We start from the raw sequence: 10,638 nt of genomic DNA on the forward strand, positions 1-10,638 counted from the left end.
ACAATGACACTATTTATAAACAAAATGAGGATACAACCTAAATCCTGTTTAAGTGGATAAGTCATTTAATGATGCACTATTAAATGACATGCATGGTCATGAAAATAATCATGCAGAGGGCTTATAATAACTTTTAAAATGTTGACGAGATAATGTTAAGTGAAAAATATTAAAATGTAGATTTGAATTAAAATGGCCACCTAAAATGAAAAAAAGCACATCAAAAGCTAGTGATAGAAAAAAGATGGAAAGAAATATACCAAAATGTTCATAGCATTTTGTCTTTGGGAAAAAGAATTAGAGATAATTTTCTCCCCCACTTTTCTAATTTTTTTCAAATATTCTATTATGCTCATGCTTATATTTTATAATGGAAAATCAAAAAATAGAAAATTTAATACAAGGAATTTGCTTTTAGAGAAATAGTTCAGAAGAAAAATTTTAAGCTGTAAAAAAATTTTGAAATACAGCACACAGAAAAATGTATGAAATGCACAACTCAAGGATTTATCACAAGACAAGCACCACCAAGCTCAAGAGCTAGAATACTGCCAGTGCCCAGAAATCCCTCTTATATCCCCCTCAATCACCATCCCCTTTGTCGTCTCCAAGAATAATGACTGTCAAGCTTCTATGGTCACTGTTTCCTTGCTTTTCTTCAGAATGTTGTCTCCTAAGTCTGAATCCTTAAACATGAGGATTTTATCTACCTTTTGAACTTTATGGAAATAGAATCATAGAGCATTTCTTTGTATCTGCTTTCTTTTTTTAAAAAACACTATAAATGGGAGGTGCCTCCATGTTGTTGCATGTGGCAAAATTCATTAATCGCTGTATAGTGTTGCATTGTATGAATGCAACATTATTTATCTATCATTTTCCCATAGATGTTTCCAGTTTGGACCATTAGGAATAAAGCTGCTGTGAACAGTCTTACACGTTTCTTGGTGCATGCATGTGCAGACATTTCTTTGAGGATAAACCTAGGAGTGGAAGTTCTGGTTCATAGGACATGCGTATCTTTTTCTTCTTCTTTTCATAATGTTCCTTCTTATATGTATCAAAGCTCATACTGCACAATGAGCTCTGGCTTGCAAAAGAGAATTTATTTTTTGCATCTGTCTAAGGATGTGGATGTCTTCAGTAGATTTAATGCTGAACTATTCCCCACTGTGGTTCTAAGAGTTTACATTTCCATTGGCAAGAAGCATGTGCTTTAACTCTTTATGGAGTGGAAGCATATGGTCCATAAAAGGAGACTCTGGGGGATATGTTTTTAGCCTTTTTCTTTCAGGGACAGACTGGAGAAAGCTTCTTTATCCGATTATGTGATCCCCAAGGCTCACAATAGATACTGACATTGCTATATACTCCAGCTCAGAATCTAAGCTGACCTTGAAGTGAATCTCCCAATACAGTTAAAAAAAAAAAGAAACCATCCCACCAGCCACAGCGTTGAAGGGCACTCAGAAATAACACTTGGGTGAAAAGAGTTAGGTACTAAAGAGTAAAGTTCTGGATGTGAATGGATCACATAAATAAAATATCTTTCGATAGTTCTAAGTCTGGGAACTTCAGGAAGCCATGGAGATGGTAATGGGGCTAAACCAATAATTTTCAACATTAAACACTTAGAGAAATGAACTGTTTACTGCGAATAGGACTGGGCAGGATCTCTAAAGCTTCCTGGCCTTGTTTTGACCTGGAATTCTGTGAACTCATTGTGATAGCTCTGGCAACATCATGCTAATCACAGGCTTTGGTTGGAAGTCATGTGTATCTCTGAGTAACAAAGTTAGGAAAATTAGCTTTAAATGGACACATGTATAGTCTCTTAAACCTTGGGGCCTATGGGGTTTGTGGTGTTGAAGAGACTGGGGAGCACTGAAGGTTTATCATGAGGAATGTGGGTATGCTTGGCAACCCAGAAACATACCCGCACCTGTCTGTTCAATCTCTCCTTCCTGGCCATTCTTCATTTCTTAAATTTTAAATGTTTAAATTTATTTTAGAGGTGGAGTCTTGCTATGTTGCCCAGGTTGTTCTCAAACTTTTGGCCTCAAGTGACCCTCCCACCTCAGCCTCCTGGGTAACTGGGATTCCAGGTTCCACCATGCCTGGCTCTCTTTGGCCATTCCCTACTCTCTAGCACAGACTCTCAGTGATGGGTCCTGTGGAGGATGACACATTTTACCCCTGTCCACAGGCGTAGGGGCTTAGCAGGATTTGACCAGCCTGTTATGCAAGGCAAAAGAAACATCAAGGGGATGGCACGTGCCACCTCTGTAAGAAATACATCTTGGGGGACAGAATGGATGTCACCATATGATGAAAGACCTGTATTAGTTTTCTGCAGCTTCTGTAGCAAATTACCACAAATAAAACAACACAAATGTATTATGTTACAGGTTTTTTGTTTGTTTATTTGAGACAGTCTCACTCTGTCGCCCAGGCTATAGTCTAGTGGTACGATCTCGGCTCACTGCAACTTCCACTTTCCGTGTTCAAGTGATTCTCGTGCCTCAGCCTCTAGAGCAGCTGGGATTACAGGTGCGCACCACCACACCCGACTTATTTTTGTGTTTGGCAGAGGTGGGGTTTCGCCATGTTGGCCAGGCTGGCCTCAAACTCCTGAACTCAAGTGATCTGCTGGCCTCAGCCTTGCAAAGTGCTGGGATTATAGTCCGGGGCCTTATGTTACAGTTTTGTAGATTAAAAGTCTGACATGAAGGCTGGGATGCAGTGGCTCTGGCCTGTAATTGCAGCACTTTGGGAGGACAAGGCAGAAGGATCCCTTAAAGCCAGGAGTTTGAGACCAGCCTGGACAACAAAGTGAGACTCTGTCTCTCCAAAAATAAATACATAAATAAACAAATAACGGAAAATTAAAAATTATCAATTTTAAAAGTCTGACTTGGGTCTCAGCGGACTATAATTGAGTGTCAGCAGAGCTGCCTTTCTATCTGGAGGCTCTACGGGAGACCCACGGAGATCTGTTTCCTTGTCTTTCAGTTTCTAGAGGCCTCTCACATTCCTTGGCTTGTGGCCTCTTCCTCCATCTTCAAAGCCCAGTAATATTGCATCCCTGGACTATCTCTTCCCCCAGTCACATCTCCTTCTTCCTTCCTTTTTGTCTTTTAAGAATGCCATGATTTCTTAGTGCCCCCAGGATCACCCAGGATCATCTATTTTAAAGGCAGCTAATTAGTGACCTGAATTCCATCTGCAACCTTAATCTCCCTGTGCCTTGTCACCTAGCATAGTCACATGTTCCAGAGATTTGGGTGTGGCCATATTTGGGGGCCGTTATTCTGCGTGGCACAGACCCTTGGCATCGGGATGGTTAATTGATGTGCTGAGAGCTGCAAAAGAAAGAAGACCAGGGGTGGAAGTAGGGGAGGACAGGTTGAGCCTCCAGGGTATAAAAACAGCTTCCCCCACAACCCCACTTTTTCTTGGTGAGGCACAGAGCAAAAGAGGGTGAGCAAGCCCTGTAAATGATGCCGCTGCACATTGCAGTCCTGGAAGCCACACCCTTGGGTTTCATGAAAAAGCTCCATCAACTTCCAGACATTTTCAGGCAACAGCTTGACTTGTTGCTGAGACATTGATGTGCAGAGCGATTTCATGGTAGTGTATTTGAACCTTCTCTCCTTGCATCTCAGGAGAGACTTAGTCTGAATGTGGCCTCCAGGAGTGGAGGGACTAAAAATGCCAGAGGGAAGAACAAAAATGCTGGAAATCAGCCGCATCCTAGCAGCTAAACTTGTGCCTGCTCTATACAGGTATTGGGCCTGAGCACATTACATGCATTGCCTTAATCTTTGCAAAAGCAATCACTGTCTATTACTATCCTGATTTAGAGGTGAGGAAAAGAGAGACACCCTTGACCGTCACAGTCCTGCAGTCATGGTCAAACATGGAGGGCCGGAAAGGAGAGCTGGGCACCTCTGGGTGTTTTGTCAGCCAGTGGCTCTCTTTCTGAAGGAGGTTGCTTTTCTCTTCTTTTTGAGATGGAGTCTCACTCTGTCACCCAGGCTGGAGTGCAGTGGTGTGATCTCAGCTCATTGCAACCTCCACCTCCCAGGTTCAAGTGATTCTTCCGCCTCAGCCTCTCAAGTAGCTGGGATTACAGGCACCTGCCTCCCCCAGCTAATTTTTTGTATTTTTAGTAGAGATGGGGTTTCACCATGTTGGCCAGGCTGATCTTGAACTCCTGACCTCAAGTAATCTGCCTGCCTCGGCCTCCCAAAGTGCTGGGATTACAGGCATGAGCTGCCGGACCCGGCCAGAGGTTGCATTTCTGTTGAATTTCCTCCACTTTTGCTCAGCAACACTAAGCGCATTTGGCTGTCTGCACGCCCTCCCTGCCAGCCTGGCGAATGGAAGTGAGACGTTGTTACATTCCTAATTGAGCAGATTAAAAAATGCCAGTTCCCAGGGGCTGATGGCAGAACTGCCCCCAATGCCACCTGGCCCCTTTGAGGCCCCAGTGATGCTGAAATGGGGGTGGGGGATCAGGGATGGCCAGGGGATTTAGCTCTCCTTTGTCCCCAAACTCTCTTGTTTGGGTGGGGCTGCATCTGTTGTGGGGGACGGCTGTCCTGTAATGAGGCCTGTGGCTTGGCTGTTTCTGCTCTCTGGCCTTGTTGGCACGGGACCAGCCTTTCTTGGATGGGTGGGAGCCTCATGCCCTCTTTATGAAGGAGACTGGTCCAAATTCTTGAGATGGGCTCTCCAGACCTTTGTTCTGAGTCTTTATTTACAACTGTGGTTCTCATTGATCTCTCCTGGAATCCTCCACAACTAAGCTAAGGTGACTAACTGCTACCCATGGCAGTAGTTCAGTTTCTACCATTTCCCATTTCAAATTATTTCATGTGTGTTGCCTCCCAACTAAGTTTCTTTCGTTTTTCCTTTTTTTTTTTTGGGATAGGGTCTCCCTCTCACCCATGCTGAAGTGCAGTGGTGTGATCATAGCTCACTGTAGTCTCAAACTCCTGAGCTCAAGTGATCCTCCCACTTTAGCCTTCCAAGTAGCTGGGACCACGGGTGCGTGTGCCACCATGCCCTGCTATATTTTTTTTAATTTAATTTTTTGTAGAGACAGGGTTTCCCTGTGTTGCCTAGGCTGGTCTCAAACTCGACTTGTCAACTAAGTTTCTTAATCCTCTAATATCTCTTCCTTCAAATATTCTCATCCTCTAATATCTCTTCCTTCTAATATTCTCATCCTCTAATATCCCTTCCTTCAGTCACCTCAGTGCTACAGTCTACCAGGGACATAAATAATTGCTGGAAGCAGGGGGTGGAGTTGGCTGAATAATAGGAAAATTAAGCTGTTTACATTGATTTCTAGTATATGTAGATCTCTGGTAGAAATAAAGCACCAGAAACTTCCGAGCAATATATATGAATCATAAACATGCTTTATCAAAAATGCTTTTCCATTTCTAGATTTTATCCTTTAAAACAAAAAATCATGTCAAAAATTTGTTTAGCTGCTGTGTCAGTAGATGTTTTGTATCTTGAGAATTTGGTATGTTTTCTTCTTTCTGAAAAAGAGAACTATTTAAATAGTCTCATTGTCTTTCTGTCTGTCAGGTAGCTCAAACGTAGTATCTAAACCTAGTCAGAGCAATAATTATAAGTCACATTTTCTATTCTGTCCTCTTCAAGTTATTTTTGTTAAGGGATGGAGTGCAAATGACAAAAAGTAAAACTGACCTTTTAGGAGGTGTTGAAAGCCAAAGATAAGGAAGCATGATTGAGAGGTGTTTAGCGATACTGTATCTGCTACAATTTTAATTTGCTTCTCTTGAGGCTTGATTCCTGGCCCCAACAGCCTCATTTTCTTTTTTGCTGGTGTGTCCTCGGGAACCCTGGCCATTTGGCATGAAGACATATCTACCCCACCCCACGCCTCTAACCCCAAAAGCCCCAAACTAAAGAAATTTCTCATTCTGATCTCTGCTGTCCCTGATGGGCACACTCCAGGAACTGAAGTCACAGCTAGGGGGCAGGGCAAGGTGGCTCACACCTGTAATCCCAGCACTTCAGGAGGCCAAGGTGGGTGGATCACCTGAGGTCAGGAGTTTGAGACCAGCCTGGCCAACATGGTGAAACCCCATTTCTTCTAAAAATACAAAAATTAGCCAGGCGTGGTGGTACACGCCTGTAATCCCAGCTACTTGGGAATCTGAGGCATGAGAATCCCTTGAACCTGGGAGGTAGAGGTTGCAATGAACCAAGATCGTGCTATCGCACTCCAGCCTGGGTGACAGAGTGAGGCTCTGTCTCAAAAAAAAAAAAAAAAGTCACAGCCAAGCCTGAGAGCAGACGTCCTGAGTCAGAAAACCTGAGGCCAGCTAGACTCTTCTGACACTGAACCCTTGGCAGTCACTGCGTTAAGATGTCAGTTTTTCATGTTTATTTTTCCTAATAGTGAGTTTGGAGCTTTGTTGACTCTGTAAAGCTCCTGACAGCCCCTGGAAGTTAAACTGCAAGAGAACAATCTTCAATTCAGCGACTTTAACTCTTTCAGCAGCTCGCCCTGAGCTCATGACATGCCGAAATCCTTCTGCAGTTCTCTGGGGTCTGCTCAGCCCTGTCTCTCCCTTCCTGTTCTTGTGAAATGGAGTTTCACTGACACCACTGGCTCTTCCCTGGAGCTATGATACATTTCATCGGGTTGATTTGAGCCTATTGTTCTAGCTGATGATGACTTTTTAACAGCTATATTGAGGTGTAATTAGCACATCATACAATTCACCTAGTTGAAGTGTATAATTTAATGACTTCGTATATTTAGTAGATTCACAATATACTATATCCATCACCACAATCACGTTTAGAACATAACCACATTTAGAACATTTTTATTACCCTCAAAAGAAACCCCATACCCTTGGCTGTCACCCCCAATCTCCTCATCCCTCCAGCTCCTGAGAATCACTAATCTACTTTCTAGCTCTGTAGATTTGCCTCCTCTGGCCGTTTTATATAATGGGAATCATGCAGTGTGTGGTCCTATGTGACTGACTTCTTTCACTTAGCTTAATGTTTTCTAGGTTCATCCACATGGTAGATGTATCAGTACTTTATTCCTCCTTTTTTGACAAATAATAATCCAGTCAGCAAGACCTCATTTCCCAGCAGTTAAATGTGGCTACATGACTAAGTTGTCCCCAAATGTGAGGCGTTAAGACAGTGAGTGTGCCTTCCCCATGTCTCTTTTGCCTTCCTGCTGGGTGCAGCCTGGACACAGTATGGCCCAGCCCCAGTCACACAGAGGAAAGGCCCTCAGGGATGGCAGGACCCCAGGATGGAAGATCTTGGGTCCCTGGATGACCACATGGAGCAGAGCTGATCATTGGCACAGAATACTCACCCCAGACTATTACATGAGTGAAAAACGCATGCTTTTTGGTCTTTAAGCCATTATATTTGGAAGGGGTGTTCTCTTGTTCCAGTAGCTCAGCTTTTTGCCCTACCTAGCACACTGAGGTAAGTAGCATGTTACTCTACTCAATATTTTATTGGTTGTGAATTAATCAGCACACTTTGAGTATAGTCATTAAGCAGGTTGTGACCTGCATAACCATCCTGTCTCCATTCTCTGGTGTGGCTCTTTATGGTCTTATGGTTGTGTGCATAGGCTCTGGCCTCAGCCTCCTGGGGTTCAAATCGCAGTCTCAGCTTCTACTACTTGTGTCCCTGGGCAAGTTACTTAATCCTCCTTATCCATCACCTTAGTTTTGCCAGTTTAAAAATGTAGACACTTGTAGTGCCTATCCCCTGTTTCACAGGGCATTTCTGAGGATGAAATGAGTGAACACACCTAGTGCTTAGACCAAGACTGGCACCATGTAAATACCCACTGGCTCTTAGTTCTTATTTATTATTTTACACCTTGTTCATAAAGATATCATTTATGCATAACATTGAATGACTCCTAGTATATGATTTGCATCCTGCTGGGTTCTGGGGCTAGGGAGAGTATTAAGACAAAATTCTTTCCTCAGGGAACTGATAATTTAATAGGAAAGTCAGATTAAAAATAACTATGGAATTGAATTGGAGCTATAATATATTACAAAGTGTATGCCACGTGAGAGGAAAGATGCACTAGCCCCCCTCAGGTTGTGGGTAGAAAGGTAAGAATATCAAGAAAGAGGCTGGATTTTTTTCTTTTTTTTTCTTTTCTTTTTTTTTTTTTTCTTGAGACAGGGTCTCACTCTGTCACCCAGGCTGTAGTGCAGTGGCACGATCTCGGCTCACTGCAACCTCCGCCTCCCAGGTTCAAGAGATTCTCCCACCTCAACCTCCCAAGTAACTGGGATTACAGGCACAGACCACCACACCCAGCTACTTTTTGTATTTCCAGTAGAGACAGGGTTTCACCATGTTGGTCAGGCTGGTCTCGAACTCCTGGCTTCAAGTGATCCACCCTCCTCGGCCTCCCAAAGTGCTGGGATTACAGGCCTGAGCCACAGCGCCCAGCCAAGGATGGACATTTTAAGAACATGGCTGAAATTCAGACACACCATTTCCCCAGTAGATCCTGGCCTTCAGAATGCCAATCATGACAAATGCCAGTGGGCAAATGCTGTTGATCTGAACAGATGGTCTCATAGGTCTGAAGCAGCACAGAACCAGAGCTAACCCCCATTACAGCATAAGAAGAAACAGTCACTGTCAAGGCTCCTTTGAAAGCAGATGCTTGAAATGTTAGTTGAGAATAGGAGAAAAGTGATATGCTCAGTTGGGTAAGTTGTTTAGAATCCTAATTGGTTCTCGAATTTTCTCCTATCCCCTGGCAGGTCACCGTACTTGACCAGATTTTTTTCTCACTGTGTGTCTGCCGTTTCACTTTTTTTCCTAAGCCAAGATCTCTTTAATTATTCTATTCCCTATTAACTGGGCAACTTTCACACTGTTAAAATACCTCACCACAGCAGTATTATTTGTTTGTTCATAGTCTGTGGGCTAAGAAAATACGGAATGTGCATTTCTAGTGCTGAGATTACTTCTAATTTTTTAAGTGTCTCGGGTGGTGGGAGGGGAGAGAAGAGTGTTCAATGGGTTTGATAAAGCAGCTTCCCAAAGAGGAAAAGCAGAGAATGAATGGTTCTAAAGCAGTCATTTGGCTCCCTCTGGTGGGTTCTTGCGGAATTACTCATCCCCCCTCATAAACAATCCTGTCGCACATCAACTCACTTATTTGGAAAATAGAAAAATGCAACGAAACAGTCTGTTAACACAAATCCTTGGCTAAATTCCAAGGATGAAGGAATTGACTGAGGACTTTAGGTCAATTTAGGCAGAGCTAAAGCAAAATTCAAGAGATAAAATTGATTCAGTTCCACTCTATGCAAAATAGATAATGGCATTTTAGCAATGTTTGTATATTAATTTTGGTAGCTACCATTATTTCTTCCATAGTGCCTTAGTCTACAACACAGAGTCCATTCAATACATGTCAGGGTCTTGCCTTCCCCCACCACTAATTGCTCAAAAGACTTGTAAAGGTGAAGGTTGCCCTCTAATGGTTTGGATGAGTCCCACATGTGAAATTTTTTGTCTTAGTTTGGACACCTCAAACAGAATCTACCCTTTAGAATTCAAGAACCCTCCTCCCACCACTAATATTAGTTGCACATTTCTAATTGATTTATAAAGGTTACTTAATAATTTTAAAACCACATTAAGTTAATGCGTACTTTGCATTCTAACTCTGTGTGTGTGTGCGTGTGCATATGTGTGCAATTTCTAAACTACGCTGGTCGGTGGGCTATGGATCACTGAGGTTTACCTGCTCTTGCTGTGGGAGGCGACAGGGGCTTTGCAGCTTAGCCCTGTCCTGACACAAGGATGCTGTGGGTCTCAGGTGTCTAGGGAGCTTATTTCCACCTGCGGGACCCTCTTCAGCCCCCAGGACTCTGCCCTCCCTGGTTGACCAGAGGACTTTTCCTGCCTGCCTTTTTACGACGCTGCGTAATTAATTACACAGGACCATCCGTGCCTGGAGCTCACGGCTCATTATGATGACAGAGTCATGGGGCCGTCAGGCAGGGGCATTTGTTTTTGGATGCACTTGGTTGCCTATATTCCTTGGCTTTAGTGTGCTTAGTGCAGCCGTGCAGTGAGGGCACTCAAAGGCTGAGTTCTGTTGACTGCAGCAAGATGGGCCATTCACATCAGCTCAAGGTCATCTCATGGGTGACCTTGCAAACCCAACTACCTGAGAGTTGGTCGCTCAGGTTTAATGTAGTTCTTCCATTTTAAAAAATGTTTTAAAAGTACCTATCATGCACAAGGCCTTGTGCTGGACACTGCAGGAAGTTAAGATCAGTAAAAAGTCCCTACCGGTAAGGAGTTTCGTTTCTAGTCTGGTAGAGAAGACAGGCTGTGCATTAAAGGCAAAATCCTTTGATCCACACAAGAGAAGTGCGCAGACCTGCACAGTACTGCTGTTCTGTTGTATTGTAATTGCCCACAGGCCTGTGATTCCTAAATGAAAGATATTTTAATAGCTAGTTCGTTTCTTTCCCTTTCTTTCTCTCCCTTCATCCCTCCCTGCTTGCTTTCTATTTTTCTTCCTCCCTCCTTTCCTCCTTTCCTCTCTTTCTCCCTTTT

The 10,638-nt window shown here is 43.3% G+C and overlaps 1 pseudogene; it reads right to left on the reverse strand.

Moving 5' to 3' along the window:
• Positions 1-1,040: 1,040 nt before the first annotated feature.
• On the reverse strand, positions 1,041-1,157 carry LOC116269602 (annotated as a pseudogene).
• Positions 1,158-10,638: the final 9,481 nt, after the last annotated feature.

The sequence above is a fragment of the Papio anubis genome, chromosome 11 (assembly GCF_008728515.1).
Source record: "Papio anubis isolate 15944 chromosome 11, Panubis1.0, whole genome shotgun sequence".
In the NCBI taxonomy this organism is placed as follows: Eukaryota; Metazoa; Chordata; class Mammalia; order Primates; family Cercopithecidae; genus Papio; species Papio anubis.